The sequence below is a fragment of the Anabrus simplex genome, chromosome 7, assembly GCF_040414725.1.
Source record: "Anabrus simplex isolate iqAnaSimp1 chromosome 7, ASM4041472v1, whole genome shotgun sequence".
In the NCBI taxonomy this organism is placed as follows: Eukaryota; Metazoa; Arthropoda; class Insecta; order Orthoptera; family Tettigoniidae; genus Anabrus; species Anabrus simplex.
The window spans coordinates 167,551,236-167,569,575 of record NC_090271.1 but is presented as its reverse complement, the minus strand read 5'-3'; the positions used below and the strand labels follow the sequence as shown (position 1 = coordinate 167,569,575).

Below are 18,340 nucleotides of genomic sequence, written 5' to 3'. Positions count from 1 at the left end.
CGCCATAAGACTTATCTGTGTTGGTGCGACGTAAAGCAAATAGAAAAAAATGTATAGTTGCTTTCTTTCGGTACGTAGCTATGTCATCGAAAGGGAAAATTTTAACAGTTTGGGGAAAGGTTGAAGTTCTCGAGTGCATGGGAAAGAAAACGAGCTTAGTGTGCATGTGCTTGCAGATAAATTCAATATGGGAAAAACACAAATAAATTCAACTCTCCAACAATAAGATGGCATATTAAAACAGTGTTACAAGAACGGTAATGACAATGGAAAAAACAAATTTCCTAAAAATCAAGATCTTGCTAATATTTTTGAGTGGTTTCAGCTGCAAGAAGCAAAAGCATTCCACCTCCAGTTCTATTATTTAAGAAAAGGCTAAGGAAGTAACAAGAGAACTTTGCCATGAAGATTTTAAAGCTTTGAATGGTTGACTGCAACAATTTTGAGTTAGACACAACATTAGTTGTGTGTGAGGATTCTCCTGATGTCACTGGCCCACAAACTTAACAGTGGAAAGAGAAAGTGTCCTCCATTATTGCAGGTTATAAGGAAGATTATGTTTATAATGTGGACAGAACTGGTCTAATTTTTTGTGCTCTTGGAGAGAAAAATATGGTAGAGGAAATATTTCTAAAGAGCATGTTAGTGTGCTACTCTGCTCAAATATGGCAGGGGAAACATCACAACCTCTTGTTATTAGAAAGGCTCCAAATCCTTGTTGTTTTAAAGGACTGGATATAAGGAAGTTGGGAAGGGAATGAAGAGTTAATAGAAAAGCTTAGATGATGTGAGAAATTATGCCTGAGTGCCTTGTTTCTTTTGATAAGAAAATGAAGAACCAAAACAGAGGAAAGTTTTACTTACCGAGCGAGTTGGCTGTGCGATTAGGGTCACGTAGCTATGAGCTTGCATTTGGGTGATGGTGGGCTCAAATTCCACTGTCGGCAGCCCTGAAGATGGTTTTCCATGGTTTCCTATTTTCATACCGGGCAAATTGTGGGGCTGTACTTTAATTAAGACCATGGTCACTACCTTTCCAATCCTAGCCCTTTCCCATCCTTGTATCACCGAAAACCTTCAATGTGTTAGTTTGACATTGAATCACTAGCAAAATAAGTTTTACTTTTCTAGCCAATCTGACCTCCCATCCTGAGAAAAATGTCCAGTTGATCAAGGCATCATTCACATTTTCAAAGACCAGTAAAGACAGCAAATATTGAGATGGTTCATAGGCAAACCTTGACTATGCATCTTCTGCCAGTGATCTTACCATATCTGTCACCATACTGGGTGCAGTAGGATGAATTGACTTGGCTTGAAAAGTTGTAACAAAGGACACAATTCAGAACTGTTTCTTCAAGGCAGAATTTTGTGCTAATGGGACTGAAGAGAACTTGGAAAACCAAGAGGAAAAAGAACTACAAGATTTGATCCAGTGTCTTTTGAACCAAGCACAGTATGAAAATATTGATGCCAGTGAAATTATCCTTGTTTAATAGGAGTGTAATGTTTGAGGAAAATACATGGGATATTAGTAAAATGGTAAAGGATGTGCAAGCAACAGAACTGGAAGCTGGTGCTTGTAGCGAAAGTGAGGAAGAAGATGGTAAAGAAGAAAAGTCCAGTTTAGATACGTCGATTATGCTTCAGCTTATTAAATGATAGAACAAATGAAGGCATTTGCTCTTCATTGCAGAGATGCTGAAAGCCTTCAGCCAATACAACTGCAGGCCATTCTGGAGAAAAAATATTCAACATGAAATGTTCTCGACAAACCAGCCTTGATGAGTTTTGTAAGTGAAATGCATCATAAAACAGCGAGAGTTGGTGATCTGAAATGCAATATAATTGAGACTGATTTATACGTAACTCAGTTCTACGCAATTCTGTCTTATACATACATTTCTGTAGGTCCTGGCAAAATCAGTAGCATATACTGAGGGCTACCAAGGCTATCAGTGAAGCCCAAACCCCAGATGAGAATGATGGAAATCTAAAGCACATTATAATGTAAGCATCTGAAACATTGTTCCATTTACAAAAGTTCAAAGCAATGAGAAAAATCGTTGCACGTATTTCTGACAGCAAGGCATTGGAGACAGATCTTGCAGCCCAGGCTCTGCACCCCTCTCCCTTCAACCCATCTTGCGTGGCTTGCTGATGTATGTCTGATAGGTGCGGGGTCAGGGGGGCTACTTGAGCTAGGCTTCGCTCTGTCAGATCACCACTGCTAACTAACAGCCATGCATTCCTCATCATATATACTTCCTCACCTCATACTCATAAATAACAGAGTGCTGATATTTCACTCCCATTTACTTCTACATCCTTCTAGGAAGACACTGCAGGGCTGCTGTTATAGGAGTAATATAGCTTTCATTTTATAGGTAGATCTTCTAAAATGAAACACAATATTTCATATTTAGTGTTCTCTTTTGTTGGTTGGAATCAAACCCGTGATCATGGGTAGGACAGCACCACTGATCTCCCGAGGAAGCTAATAAACCAGTGAATGATGGGTACAACAGCTGGTAATGCTGTAAAATTCAAAATTTACATTTAATAATCATATTAATAATAATAATAATAATAATAATAATAATAATAATAATAATAATAATAATAATAATAATAATAATAATAATAATATTTTTATTTTTTTTTTTCGAGGGAAGTGTGGGAAATCTTTCATTAGACACTTGTGGGGGTCCACACTCCACAAGCGTGTGAGATTCCTACTCACTAAAACCCACACACCCTTTTCCCACGACGTATATCTCCGCCCCGGAACCGCTCTCGCATTACTTTAGGGTGGTGTCGTGCTAATTTCTCAGGTTTCTTCTTCCTTATTTCTCCTTACTGCCGTTCATGAACATTCATATCTCTCTTTTTCTGACGCAGGATGCCTTCTACATATACTGCTATCTGATCCCAAGATTCTTGGTTTCGTAGCATCGCCTGCACAATAGTTTCTGGCGTCAACTCTCCTTGCTCAGTATATAAATATCTTCTCTGAGTTGACCAATGATAGCATACGAAAAATGTGTGAAATACATCATCTATATCATTGCAATAAATACACGCCGAGTTGCTCACTCTACCTACTCTACGAGGTGTGTTCAAAATAAGACCGAACTGTGGCTAGAAAAACTTTATTATGTAGCTTACATCATTTCACAGACTGTCCCCTTCAAAATAGTCCCCTGCACTATCAACAGCGTGTTGCCAACGTTTCTTCCACTTTTGGAATGCTTCCTGGAATGCACTTTCTTTGATGGCGCGAAGTTGCCTCGTCGCATTCTCCTTGATCTCTTCAATGTCTTGGAAACGATGTCCTTTCAAGGTGGTTTTCAATTTGGGGAATAAGAAAAAGTCTGCTGGAGCCAAGTCAGGACAATAGGGCGGATGGGGCACAACAGGAATTTGGTGTTTTGCCAGATAACTGCGGACTGAGAGAGAGGCATGTGCTGGCGCATTGTCATGGTGCAACATCCAGGATTTGTTTTCCCACAGTTCAGGCCTCTTCCTGTGCACAGCATCTCTCAAATGCGTTAAAACATTCTGGTACAGTTCTTTGTTCACTGTCTGGCCTCGGGGTACAAACTCGTGATGGACAATGCCTTTCCAATCAAAAAACACACTCAGCATCACCTTGATGTTTGAACGACTCATTCATGCTTTTTTCAGTCGAGGAGAACCTTTCCCCACCCACTGTGATGATTGCCTTTTGGTTTCGACATCGTAACCGTACTCATGCATTCCTCCCCGTATGCTAGCTTCAACATTTCAAATGTTTCCACAAACGTTTTCCCAACTTTGAAGCAGAACTTCACGCACACGCGTTGTTCCTCAAGCTGTTTCATTATAGAATTCGACGAACATGTGACACACGCAATCACTTCAGTGGCTCTAACTCAACTGATAATTCAGGCAATGGAATGCGGAAAGCAGCGGTCTGTTGTCAGAAGTTGCCTCTAGGCGCCGCCACAGTCACAACTCGCTCAATGTTGCGGTTTGCGCGCAATTTACAAAGTTCGGTCTTTTTTTGAACACACTTCGTATGTAGAAATTTCCAGAAGTATCCGTGACCCATCAATAGTTGCGTAATGTAAAAGTTAACCTCGCCATGAGCTCAGGCAACCCAATCAGCTAGGTGCGGTATTAGCTGCTTAGTCCATTTTCCTCGAGGATCTTCCTCCCATCTTTGCTGCCACCGGTCCATTTGTTGCCTATAAGCTAGCTCCTTAGTGCGTTTCTTTCCGAGCTCTCCTTGAGTTCGCCAGACTTCCTGTCTCTCTAAGGCAAGTAAACCGCTGCTATCGTAAGGACCGCAGGTTTGGATACTGTGCGATATGCGCTTGTAATACGCAAAGCTGATCTCCGCTGTACCGCAGCTATCCTTCGCCGGTATTTTTCAAACTTCAGAGAATCAGCCCAGACTTCGGCACCATATAGAAGTGTCGAGTGAACTATCGACATCAAAAGTCGTCGTTTGCTAGACTTCAGACCTTTAACGTTGCTCATTAATCTACTCAGCGCAATCGTTGTTTTCACCGCCTTATCTGTCACCCGTTTGATATGATCCCAAAAAGTAAGTTTGGTATCAAGTGTCACTCCGAGATACTTTATACTTCTAGATGTTTCGATTTTTGTTTGTCCAATATACATTGGAATGACGGTCGTGGTCCTTTTTCTTGTCAAGAGAACAATCTCTGTTTTATGATCTGCAAGCTGTAATCTGTGATTCGCCATCCAATCTTTCACCCGTCGCATTACTTGATTTAGCTTAAACTGAGCCAACTCCAAATTTCGAGCAACTATCAAAACAGCTATATCATCAGCATAGCCCACTAGCATTGTGTCTTCCAGCATCTCTAACCTCAACAATCCATCATACACTATGTTCCACAGATTTGGGCCAAGGATGGACCCTTGTGCTGCACCAGCTGTGAGCCATTTCACTCTCTGCCCATCTTCTGTATGATATACTAGAGTACGATCTTTCAAATAATTTCTCATTATGCGCACGAGATACTCCCGTAGTTTGAAAGTATTTTGAAGTGCTTTCAATATGTCATTCCAACTGATCGAGTTGAAAGCGTTCTTAACATCAAGGGCCACAAGGAGTGTCACTTTTCGAGAGTGACGATTACCCATTTGTGCCCTTTTAGCTGTATTCAACACTTCCTATACTGCATCGATTGTCGAATGCCCTCCTTGAAAACCATGTTGACGATCAGAGAGGTCCCCAGCTAGTTGAACTGCTGAAAGTATTCTTGACTGCAGAAGTTTCTCTAATCCTTTACCAGCAGTATCCAGCATACATAAAGGCCTATAGCCCCCAGATTTTCCTTTGCTTATTAAAACTAGCCAAGCTGTTTTCCAGCGAACACTGAACACCCCCGATAGCAGGCAGCTATTGTACATTTTCAGCAGTAGTTGTGGACAGAAATCCGCTAACAGCTTTAATATCTCTGCTGGAATACTATCTGGTTCTGGGGCCTTTTTATTTCTAAGGGACTTAATCGCTCTCGTCAATTCTTCTCATGTAAAAAGTGGCACATCATCTATGAAGTCATCATCATCATCATCAGCAGACCTCTCAGGATGATCTAGGAATAATGTATCCACAATATCCTTCATTGCATTTGAGTCCATGATCAGATTCGAGAAACTTCCAAGTTTCTTCATAATGATCTTGTATCCTAAACCCCATGGATCGTCATCCACTTCTTTAGCCATTTTCCACCATTTGTCGACTTTACTCTTTTTGACAGCATTTCTCAATTCTTTCTTCACCGACTTATACTCAGCTGTGAGTGAGGTGTCTTCTTGGCTTCCGTCTAAGTTGCAGACAACGTCTTCTCTGATCAGCAATATCTTTGCTCCACCAGTATGCTGAACGCTTCTTGTTTCGTGATGTTTTACGAGACATGGAAAGATCACATGCTCTCCGAATAAGCTCCAAGGTGAGCTCAACACATTTCTCAGCGGCTTCTTTCCTTTTATAATAACATATTTGTTCTGCTATACTATCCATTTCATTTCTTAGGATAGCAAGAAATTTTTCTTTGTCCATACTTTCTATATTCCACTGCGTTGGTTCATACGATGTAATATTCATTTCTTAGGATAGCAAGAAATTTTTCTTTGTCCATACTTTCTATATTCCACTGCGTTGGTTCATACGATGTAATATTAATCTGTGAAGTTTCACCCACCAGTCATTGATATTCGACATGATGTCCTCAGATACAAAAGTCATGTCCGGTATGGTTCCTCTACAGCCCAGTTGTCGAAAAGTTGGCACATTTCCAATATTAATGACTGTCAAACCCAGCCTAGCGGCCATCTCCATAGTTCGGCGCCCTCTAGAGTCATACTGTGGCATACCCCATTCTAGTGCTTGGGCATTGAAATCACCAGCCACGATTAAACCGTTGTCAAAACCTTGTAATATGTCCTCTAGGCCGTCCAGCTTAGCCTGAAATTCAAATACTGACTCATTTGGCGTAAAGTAACAGCTCACTAAAGTATAACTACCAGTGCAGACCCAAACAAAGCCATCTACGCATCCTTGGTTTGATACTGGGCATCCACCCAAATCTGGTATCCAAATTGCAGCTGTCCCACAATTATCCACGAACCGTCCTGGGTGGTCTCTGTCTTGATAAGGTTCACTAAGAAGAAATACGTCTACTCCTATCTCAAAGGTCATCTGCGTCAAAAGATCATTGGCAGTTCTACTCCTGTGCAAATTTCCCTGAATAACCTTCATCATTTACTGCTATTTTTAGCATTTTCGAGAGCTTCACAAAACGCTGTGCAGGCTTTTGAGCCAAGTACATGACTTCGATTAGCTTCGTCAATGTTAATGTCTGTGCAAATTATGCATCTCGGATTTGCTTTGCAACCTACCGCCCTATGCCCGGCTTCTCCGCACTTAAAACAAATTTTGCTTCTATCTGCACCTATGCAGTTTCGTGCATGGTGTCCATACGAAAGACATTGAAAGCAGCGAGATACCACGATCCTTTTTCGGATTCTACAATCCAACCATCCTATTTTAATTTTACCCATAATCTAAAAGTTTCTGGGCCTCCTTATCTTCTATCTCAATGATAGCAAGTTTTTGCCCTCTGCTGTTCGGATTATTAATTGAGACTTTCAATTCTCCTTCGAAATTCTGAAGATCCTGTCTTACAGCTTCTTCTACATCTAAAGCAGTGGTGATACTGTCCATGTCCCAAATTTCCAAGGTAGTGCGGGGAGTTAAAGTCTTCACATCGCCATCCGTTCCAAGGACATGCCTTAAAGATTTATTAAAATTGTCCCTGTTCTCGTTTTGTGTGTCTTTATTAAAAGCGAGAAGAATCGCCCTGGTCTGAGTTTTATGAATAGATTGAATACTCACACCTCTGTCTTCCAGTTTTATTTTACTCTGAATACCCTTCAAAACATCTGCAAAAGTCTTGCCATTTGTTGGTTTGATAAGGACAGCATCAGAACGATCCCTTGATTTTAAATGGGTCCGTTTATCTTGTTTTTTCCCACTATCAATGACCTCCATTCTGCCAGAATCTACCTTATCTGTTAAAGGTTGGATATCTTTATCCTCCTTCATTTCCTTCTTCTTGATTTTTTCTTATAGGAAATCTCAACCCATTTCTCCTTATCTTTCTCCTCCCCGTTCGTCACTAATGGTGTCATAGGCAATTCATTTATCTCTACGGTGGTTTGTTCCCGTTTTAGATTTTCCCTAGCTCTCTTCCAGGATGTCCTGCATGCTGCTCCAGCATTGAGAGCTTCCTCCAATTTTCGCAATCCATTCTGGATTTCCAACTTAAGGTTCTTAAGTGGAATAGTTAGAATGCTTTTCACCAATGCCCTAGCGATCTCAAGATGTTCCTCCTCTTTACGCTGTTCCTCCATTATTATTTCCTCACTCCTCCCATTAGACACTTTCGTCATATCCTGTGTCCCAATACTGGCACATTCATGTACGTTTGCACTCCTATTCTGACACGAAAGAGAGAGCTCTACCGAATCTCTCTGAACTTCTGCCTCCGTCATCATGCAAGAAAGGAATCTAACTGGCCGTGACTGAGCTGCGGCGGCGAAGGATCCTTTCTTTGATGTCGTATATTCCTTGAAAGCAACTTATAACCTAAATCCTGAATGATGAAACACTTATCCACAATTAATTTGTCTACAAGTCGACAAAATAATTTGATGAAGTTGTAAAACAATACTACAGGTACTAGAAGAATATTCTAGCTCAACTTCTAGTGACGCATATCATTAATTACTTATGAATTCAACATAAGAAGTACACACACATATGCACCCATCTTTCCATCATGCAACAATCCCATATTCAATAATAATAATAATAATAATAATAATAATAATAATAATAATAATAATAATAATAATAATAATAATAATAATAATAATAATAATAATAATAATAATAATAACTAGGTAGCAGGTAGGGACCCTCTTCGGAGGCAGCCCTGCCCAGGGAATGGCGCTCCTGCCTATGTGAGTCTTAGAGCACACTGACCCGGTGTGTATCATCTGGTAAGGGTCCCAGCTCAGGGTTACGAGTGAAGACCTCAACGGCAGTGAAGGCGGAGATGAAGATCATTGGTATGGCAGAACTGGTGGAAGAGGCACCCTTGCTTTTTGGTACAGTAATAAAAAGCCTGTTTAAAATCCAAGTGCGTCTGAGTGGTATCCACCGGCTTCCTGGTCCGCGTCTGACACCTTGTGGGTACGGCAGCAATACCAAGCTTCAGGAACTAACAATCCCTGGTTCTAAGCACCCAGCACTGTTGGATCTCCTATTACAAGCCAAACATGATTCGTGAGCGTTGTAACAACATTACCCTAGGTGGTACCCAATCCACCCGTCGCATTGAGACGGGAACCAGGCTTTCGGATTCTGGGGAGCCTGGGCAACCACGAAAACATGGGAGAGAGTCGGAGCTCTCTGGTAAACTATCCCATAAAACCCCCACATACATCGGTACATTCAATATCAACACTTTGATACAACCAGGAAAATTACTAAATTTAGTCACAGAACTTGATCGGCAAAAAATTCTTATCCTTGCCCTGCAGTAAACTCGATTTGCTGATGATGCCACCTTGGATAATGGAAATTACCATATATTCGAAAGTAAAACAGACCAAAAGATTTGAAATAGGACCCCTTTATTTGGTATGAGCTTCGTAGTACATAAAAGTATACTGAACTCAATCCAAGAAGTTAATTCCATCAATAATCGCCTAATGACCACGAGGATTCAGTGTGCACACGCCCCTACAAATATAGTCAACAAGAAGAATCCCCAAAACGTAGACAAATTTTGGAACAAACTTGAAAAGGTAATGTCAAAAATTCCAAAGGATGATGTCAAAATCCTCTTAGGCGATTTCAATGCACAAATCGGTCGAGAAAAGGAACACAGGAAAACTGTCGGACTCTACCCGGCGCACAAATTTACCAACAAAAACAGTTCAAGACTCATTCAACTATGTCAACAGTGCAACCTCAAAATCATGTCCACATCCCTCAGGAAGCATCCCAAGAAACAAAAAACCTGGAGGTCCCCCAATGAATCCATTGGCGAATTTCAGATCGATCACGTAGCTATCTCATATCCGCTACAGAAAGAGGTACATGATGTACAAGTGAGAAGAGGAACAAACATCGACTCTAATCACTATCTCACAAGAGTTAAAGTAAAATTTACTCCAAGAAAATACCACCCCAAGAAAATCCAACAACAGAAATTTGACATATAAAAGAATTCCTGTTATGGATCTAAAAGAAGCATGGGAAAATCAACCAGCAAAAACATGGGAAGAATTCCATACAAAAATCATACAGAAGGCACGAGAAATGGTACCCTTAAAAAGGAATACAAAACACCCCTGGTGGAACTCAACATGCAATCAAGCCCTAGAGATAAGAAAATCTGCATTTCAGAAATACAACAGTAGAAAATCCCCGAAAACTCAACGAGAATTTTATGAGACCAGAAAACAAGTATCCAAAACCATCAGGCAAGAAAAAAGAAAGCACGTGAAAGAACAACTGGACTCAATTGAAGAAAACTTTAGAAACCACAACACAAGGGATTTCTACAGAGCATTCACAGAAAAAATCCGAGGATACATTCCACAGAACTTATGTTTCAGGAAACAAGATGGAAAATTGGCGCTTACTAATAAAGAAAACTGCCAAGAACTTGCACGGTATTTCTCAGAACTTCTTAACTGCCCCAAACCCACTGAAAGATTTCTTGAAGAAGCATCCAGTTTCACTCACCCAGAATCACTTCCACCAAAGCAGGAAAAAATTCAGAGCCACATTAAACGACTAAAGAACAACAAAACCTCGGGAAGAGATGGGATTGTTGCAGAATTCCTTAAGAATCTTGGTCCAATTTCACTCAAGGAACTTACAAAAATCATACAGAAAATCTGGAAAAACGAAAAACTCCCAGAAGACTGGAAATGTGCCTTGATTCACCCACTTCACAAAAAAGGAGACAAAACTGATGTCAACAACTATAGGGGAATCTCCCTCCTTGAAGTCGGCTACAAACTTTTCTCTGCATGCCTGTTGAAAAGAATACAAGAACAACTAGAGCATAAGATTGGTGAAAATCAAGCTGGGTTCTACCCTCACAGATCATGCATTGAACAGATCTTCAACCTCAAAACCACTCTAAAATTCAGGGCCCTCAGAAACCTTCCTATCATCTGTACCTTTGTAGATTTCAAGAAGGCTTATGATTCAATTAATCGTCAATCTCTGTTCAGCATCCTGAAAGAACAGCTTCAATAATAATAATAATAATAATAATAATAATAATAATAATAATAATAATAATAATAATAATAATAATAATAATAATAATAATAATAATAATAATAATAATAATAATAATAATAATAATAATAATAATAATAATAATAATAATAATAATAATAATAATAATAATAATAATAATAATAATAATAATAATAATAATAATAATAATAATAAGGGGCAATGACCTTCGATGTTAGGCCCCTTTAAACAACAAGCATTATCATCATCATCATCAATAATAATAATAATAATAATAATAATGGTGCATGATATCTGCATAGGTTTGGTGGTGACATAATGAGGACGAAATGAGTGGCATTGGTGTCATAAACACCAAGTTCCCAAGACAGGGGAATTAACAGCACGACGGGGTTGATTCTGAGAATTGAATCGGGGCCATCAGACAAAAGGCAAGCATTCTATCCATTTGGCCACAAAGCTGGACTTTAATTTGCTAAACCTTAGGCTACCATCTCCACTGATCAGGTAAAAAAATGAAATGGCGAATGGCTTTTAGTGCTGGGAGTGTCCAAAGACAAGTTCGGCTCGCCAGATGCAGGTCTTTTGATTTAACTCCTGTAGGCAACCTGCGCGCCGTGATGAGGATGATATGAGGATGAATACGACACATATACCCAGCCCCCGTGCCAGCAAAATTAACCAATTATGGATAAAATTCCTGACCCTGCCAGGAATCGAACCCGGAACCCCTGTGATAAAAGGCCAGCACGCTAACCATTTAGCCATGGAGCTGGACTCCACTGATCAGGTGTTGAGTTTTGACAGTAGCAGAGACCAGGGCAGTAGCTTGTGAAGCAGCCTTGACAACACAGCAGGCTTCTCCGTTGGCTGTTGACTACAGCTCAAAATGCTTAAGGCTTGACCTTCACTAAATCAACAGTCGAAAAAGGGTAACTTAAGTCTAGTGGCAGCCCGCGTCTTGATCCCAGCAGATGCCACTGGGCAAAATATAACCTTAAAAAAAAAAATCATGTTCATTAAACTTCAGTTGTGCATAACCTATTGGTGTTATGCATGTTAATTTTCATTAAATCCAGTTTATTTGTACGTAACAAAGTTAAGATAATGTCGCCAATGTCCTCTGATCAAAACATAGGTGAGTTAAAAACATGATACATTACAGTTGGCATTGTTGCAGGTGGAACTTAAGCTGCAGATGTTGGCGGGATATGGTGCAATAGTGTAACAAAGGTCATGGAAGATGACCGCATGACATTTAACTAAAAGAGAAAGATGAAAATTCAGTGGATTTGTATGTAACATAGTTAAAATAATGCCATAAACATATGAAATTCCTATTGTTACTGAAATACAGGAGAATTAGAAACGTAATACATAAGAGTTGGGATTGATGGCGGTGGGACTTAAGCTGCAGATGTCAGAGTGGTGCGGTGGTGAAGCGAAGGTTATGAGGACCACATGGCATAAATTAAAATAGAAAGATTACAAGATACGTGTTTGGGAAATAGGATATGCTTCCGTTTTAACTGTAAGCAAGTTATGAAAATAAGACACATTAAAATGATGCTGAGAGTTAGAAAAACTGTGGTTCTATCAGTAGAAGTTTATTGTTTGTTGCTATCAGTCAGCCATGGAAAAGGGAAAGAGAAAAGTTACACGCTAGATGAGAAAGTAAAATGTATGCATGAAGTGGACAATAATTATATGACATAATGCCTAAAACTGATTTAAAAGTAATTCTTAGTTGTACGCTAAAATGTATGCAAGTAGTGGACAATAATTATATGACATTAAGCCTAAAGCTGATTTATAAGTAATTCTTAGTTGTACACTAAAAGTCTTCTCTTCCCTTTTCATGTAACTGAAGTTCAACCGTATACAGCAGTAATTTCAGTTCACTCCAATGAAAGGTTTTTCAACTGTTAACATACAATAAAACTACATATTGTACTAAATTATCTTCTAAAATATCAGTTAGATAGTATTGTACATACATTGCAAGGAATAAATTTTGCTTATGTAAGCATCCCCACCCATTAATGGACACCTCAAAGGTAAGGAAGTACAAATTTTTGCATCTGAGCAGTGTCCATGTTAGAGAGGATTCACTGTATTCACAAACTTCCAAATATATTCAGAAATATTAGTTCTAGCAGTACATAACAACAATTATAGAAAATCTATTTTGCAGTGTCTTTTATGTCTGATACAGCTTCATTGTACAAGCTTAATAATGGAAGTAAATTGATTTTATGTTTTCATTACCAAGGTCAACAAAGGTGAGCAGACTATCGAAAAGAGTAGAGTACAACGTGAAGAGACAATTACTCGAAGAATGAGGGTAAAGGGATCATAAAACAGCAGGGTTGGAAGCCTAAGGTTCACAGACTTTAATAAGCAATGGCTTACAGTGTCCTGAATCCCTAAAACTTTTTAGTTGAGGTGTGTTCTGCCTCTTCTGCTGCTAGTGATTGCTAGATGGCATTGCTGCTGCCATTATCCAAACACTAACTTATCAACAGTGGGTATGACAGCTAGTTTATACAAAATCTCATCCTCAACACTGTTGTCTGCAGAGCTATGTATGTTTTCTTTACTGCACTTATTGCTCTACTAAAACCACATCTTCTATATAGGCTGAGATCTCCCACAGATGAAATTACTGAAACACTCCATGAGCACAGCAGGAAAGCTATTTCTTTTTACCTTTTCTCAAAATGAGTTTAAGTATGGTTTCAAATAAAAAAAGACTGACCCCATTACTGCATCCTAAGGTGTATGAAATTCCATATATTTGTAGCAAGATTTTCCCTGGCAAACATACTACTCCTTTGGGATTTGCATCAAGGAGCAGAAAAGATATCTCAACCAGCAAGAAAAATTGGCAATAGCTGAATATGTCCTATCATAACATTCTGTTCAAGATATTTAGGCCTTTACCCATACTTTTTTTTTCTAAGTAGAGTGGACTCTGGCTCAACAGCAGCTTCTGTTTGAAAAACCATGGAAAACCAGTCTTGAGACAGCCGATGATAGGACCAGCCTCTCCACCTCCTGAATGTAGAGCTGCAAGGCTAGTAAAATTACTGGGAATGCCAGGACAGTTCCTGTTATAGGCCATAGCTGCACCCACCACCCTTCCCTGAAAATTACATCACTAATACAAATCTCCCTGGCCCAAGAGATGGCATTACCAACTAGGAGGCCCACCATATCCTATCAGGTGACCTATCCTCCTTCATTTGAGTCGCATGGCCCCCACCATGGTACAATTTCCTCTACATGCTACGTATTAGAGCTCTGCATTTGGAAGAAAACAACCGCTCGAGCATTGCCCAGTTCGTGCCGCTGCTCGACGGCTGGGAAAAGCCCACGCTGCGATAAGGCTGTGGCTGTCTATGTGCCCGGCCGTCCTTCACCTCTCAGTGATCAGTAGAACTGTCGAGCACTGCCCAGCGATCAAGCGTAATCATAATCTCGGTTGGTGACAGTAAAACCGCCGCATGCTTAACAGTGCGGATTTGCATTAGAAATCGTGTGTAAAATCAGTTGGTGACTGGGCTTTGAGCAGTGCAGACAGCGTTATGGATCAACCAAGTATAGGTTGTAAATGCTGCATTCAAGAAACGAAGAGAAGTATTCTGGAGAGAATTAGGAGCGGCTCGTTAGTCCTGAAGTAGAAGAAAGATATGTCGGAAGAGGAGGCGAAGAGCGAAGCTTGGAAATCATTTGCACTTGAAGATCCTGTCACGCAGGCTTCTTCTGGTTTCGTGGAGTGTGCCACATGTGACATTGTACCTTCTTACCAGTCACTGCAAAAGTAATTGCGGATCAGAATTCCACCGAACACGTGCAGTACCTAGCCAGCATAAAGAAAGTTGTTGTTGATAAGTTGGTCGATATGAGTGGAATAGATTTGCTACCGTTAAATACTTGTAGTAAGATTGGCTTCAAGAATTATTCGCAGGAGCTCATCAGTGTTGGCGACACTTACGGCAAAGTCAATATAGAAGATGTTCTTCCGCACCCTACCACTGTATCACGGCATGTTAAAGAAAAGGCAGGCAAAATGCGGGCGACAATGGTGCCCAAGCAAATATGTGCCCTAAATGACAAAATGTGCGCTTTAGACGCTGATCTGTGGTCTAATAACTACAAGAAGAGAAATTTTTTGACTGTGACGTCACATTATGTCAACAAAGAGTGGCAGCTAGAAACGCTTGTTTTGCTAACAACTGAGTTTCCGGACATATCTAAGACAGGAGAGAACATTCGGCTCGAAATTGAAGAACGTTTTTGCTTGAGTTAGCAATTAACAAGAATGATGTTACAAAATGTTACTTTGTCATCGACCAAGGAGCTAATTTGAAGAAGGCACTTGAATCTTACGACCGTTTGCCTTGCTTTGATCACTGCCTGATGACTGCGCTTCATCACACATTTCAAGACATATGTTTAGAAGACATAACTCCTGAAATCCTGTCGTATTAGCTATCAGCAAGAGCTATAGTAGGCTATCTGAAGAGATCGGGTCACTCGGGGCGTCTACAGCACTCCGTGAAGCAAGAAGCTGTAACGCGGTGGAACTGTATACTGTTAATGCTCAATTCCATCATAAGTCAAATCGGCAATATTCGAGATCTACAAGATTCCCGCAGGCAATCGAAACTCTTAGAAACTTTCCATGAAGAGTGCATATGAGAAGTTTTCGTTTTTCTAACCCTCTTTAAAGAAGCGAGTTTGGATTTGGAAAGTGCAAAAATAACAGAGCTGGTACGTGTGCTGCCTTGGTACACGCGTCTGTTACATCATTGAGAACTAGAAGACAGTGACAACGAAGTAAGAAATTTTTTATAAGGTATGATAATTTATAAAACTGCAGAATGAAATTATATATATATATTGTTTATCCTTTTCAGTGCAGGATGAAAGTAAAAAAGAGCAGCATACTTCATCAGAGAGAAGTACAAATCAGAGGCTATCCATTACATTGTAACGGTTCTATAGCCATCACGGCGTCATTTGAAGAAACTCACAGCAGAAGAAAAGCAAGTTGCGTATGCTGAAGTTCGACGATTGTGCTCCGAACTGCCTGAAACAAATTAGTAATGAATGTTTGTTTGCCTAATCTTCCACCTTTCGTTAGATCAACAGATATGTCGTCTAAAATGTACAATATTTGGGAAGGGTATCGCAGACTAAACATTCCACAATGCGTTTTAATGTAATTTTTGCGATATATGTGGGAATTTACTGGAAATATAGTTTTTAGTTACCAATAATCCCAACTAAGATTTATACACATTTAAAAGTGACAGGAATACATTACGGATATTTTCATTTATTTTTAGAGCCCATTCAGGCGAACAGTGACCAAGTTCTTCCCATGAAAATGTCCAAGGTGGACTGGAGTTCGGATGAGGACGACGAAGATGGACATACAATTACTGCTAATAAATTCGACAGGTACCTTTCACTCTCCACATCCGGCTGAAACTGTGCCTAAGGACAAATTTTGAAGTGGTGAAAAATGCACGCGGAGTTATTTTCAAGGCTGTCGGTAGCAGCCAGAAAAGTTCTCTGCATTCCTGCTGCTAGTGCTGCCAGAGAGAGAAATTTTAGCCAGGCCGGTCACCTGCTGTCTAGCAAAAGATCGTGCTTGGAATCAGACAAGGTGGATGATCTCTTATTGATCCATCACAATTTCGTAAGTATTCCGAACATACCACGTAATCACAAGAAAGGAAACATTCCTCAAACTCTATAAATGTATGATTCCACTTTCATTTACTTCACAGGAAGAATTACAAACCGCCAGATGTAGTAGTAGCTCCAGGAACACAAATGACTCCTGTGTATCAGGGAGCACCAGTGACGAAAAATGAATTGTATAGTTATGATCCACATGCAACATTATTTACAGGTCATGATTTGTTTATAAATTAACTCTTGTAAAAAGAAAATTGGTGAGTATTACGTTTAAAAACAATCTTGCATTCCTTCTTGATCCTGCATTCGATATTAGTACAATGCATATGTGGCCGAGTCTGGAGATAGGCTACACTATTACTGTGTCGCCGTTTTTCTAGCGAACGGAACAAAATACTATATGAAGACATTACAGTTCATAACTTTACAATTACTGGAATACATGATTACCTCAAAGACTAAAATCCAATAATCTGCAACATATTAACACACTTCAAATGTAACATATACAATTTTAATATTTAGGTTATAAAACTAATAGTAAAAAATGAAAGAAATTTGTAAAAGAAATAGGTGAGGGTTAATGTAAAGTAGTGGCCTATGATCTCAAGGAGTCCGGTGTGGCGCAGCTCGCTGGCTGGCTGGCACTGCGTCCGCCAGTTACTGGAGACCGGCCGAGCGTTTGGCGCACTCGGCCAGTCGCTGGCGATCGGTAGCTTGCAACCGGTTGCATAGGACGCTCGACCGCATACTCCCGAGAGTCAGAGAGGCGAGCGAGACTCACCGGTAAAAATCAGAGATAATGCAGACCTCTACTACGTATATCTCCTACCTTCGCATGCTGCGTTTTCTCCGACCACGCTGCTGCTGCTTCACTTACTCTACTGCTCTGCTTACTTGCCATCTGCTACTCCGCTCATCACGTGACCTGACGTCGTCATCTCCTCCACGCATCGGCCTTCTCCTCTTGCTGTGTGTGCTTGTGCTAACCTCTATCGGACACGTGATTATGACCTTCTTATTTCTGGAACATGCTGGCTTTCAACTTCTCTATTCTTCTCAACACTTCTATACTGCTTTATATTCCCAGGCTCCACCTCTCTAAATTGAGTCTGCCTTCATCTCAGAGTGGTGGAGCACCGAACAACTGTGCTACGTTTATATAGTCATTACCATCTGGACTATAATTCTTCAGATTATTTGGTGAGCAAGACCATTATAATGTTATTTTGACATTAGATTCTTCATTGGGCCAACTGCCCCGGTTGAACTTTGTTTTCACCAGCTTATTCTGGCATCAAACTTAAATATGCAAGACTTTATTCTTACTCAAATTTTTTAAACGCAAACTGTACTTCGGACAATGGAACCTTGATCTCACATCGTCTGCTTCTTAGGACTAATGCTACTTACTGCAATCGTAAGACACCTTGAAGCGTAACTACACCCGGCAAAGAGAATCCTTTCCCCATTTCAATCCCTACTTCCATTTCCCCTTTCCTTTCTTTTTGTATCTGCTTTTCTTTTCATCTTTAGGTTGCTTCCTTTTATTGGAGTTTTATCACTCTTTATTGTACACTTAATACTTATTCATACAGCTCTTAATGTACTTATGGTATTCTATATTGTAAATGTGGCACATTTTTCTTGTCTTCTGATATATATTTTATTGTCTAACAATCTCTTGTCTGGCATTTACTATCTTGTTGAGAAATGTTTAATTACTCATTTATTTATCGTTAAATATATATGTTATTTACA

General features: G+C 39.9%; 1 protein-coding gene across 4 annotated transcripts in view; it reads left to right on the top strand.

Annotated features, from left to right (window-relative positions):
- LOC136877760 (aminopeptidase N) overlaps positions 1-18,340 on the top strand; it is a 210,109-nt gene that overhangs the window by 156,765 nt on the left and 35,004 nt on the right. The window contains exons 14-15 of one of the 4 annotated variants that reach the window (XR_011018591.1): positions 16,222-16,577; positions 16,669-16,793. The exons of the other annotated variants lie outside the window; for them this stretch is intronic. The gene's annotated coding sequence lies outside the window, so the exon portion shown is untranslated. The remainder of the gene's footprint in view (positions 1-16,221; positions 16,578-16,668; positions 16,794-18,340) is intronic. 4 annotated transcript variants of the gene reach the window in all.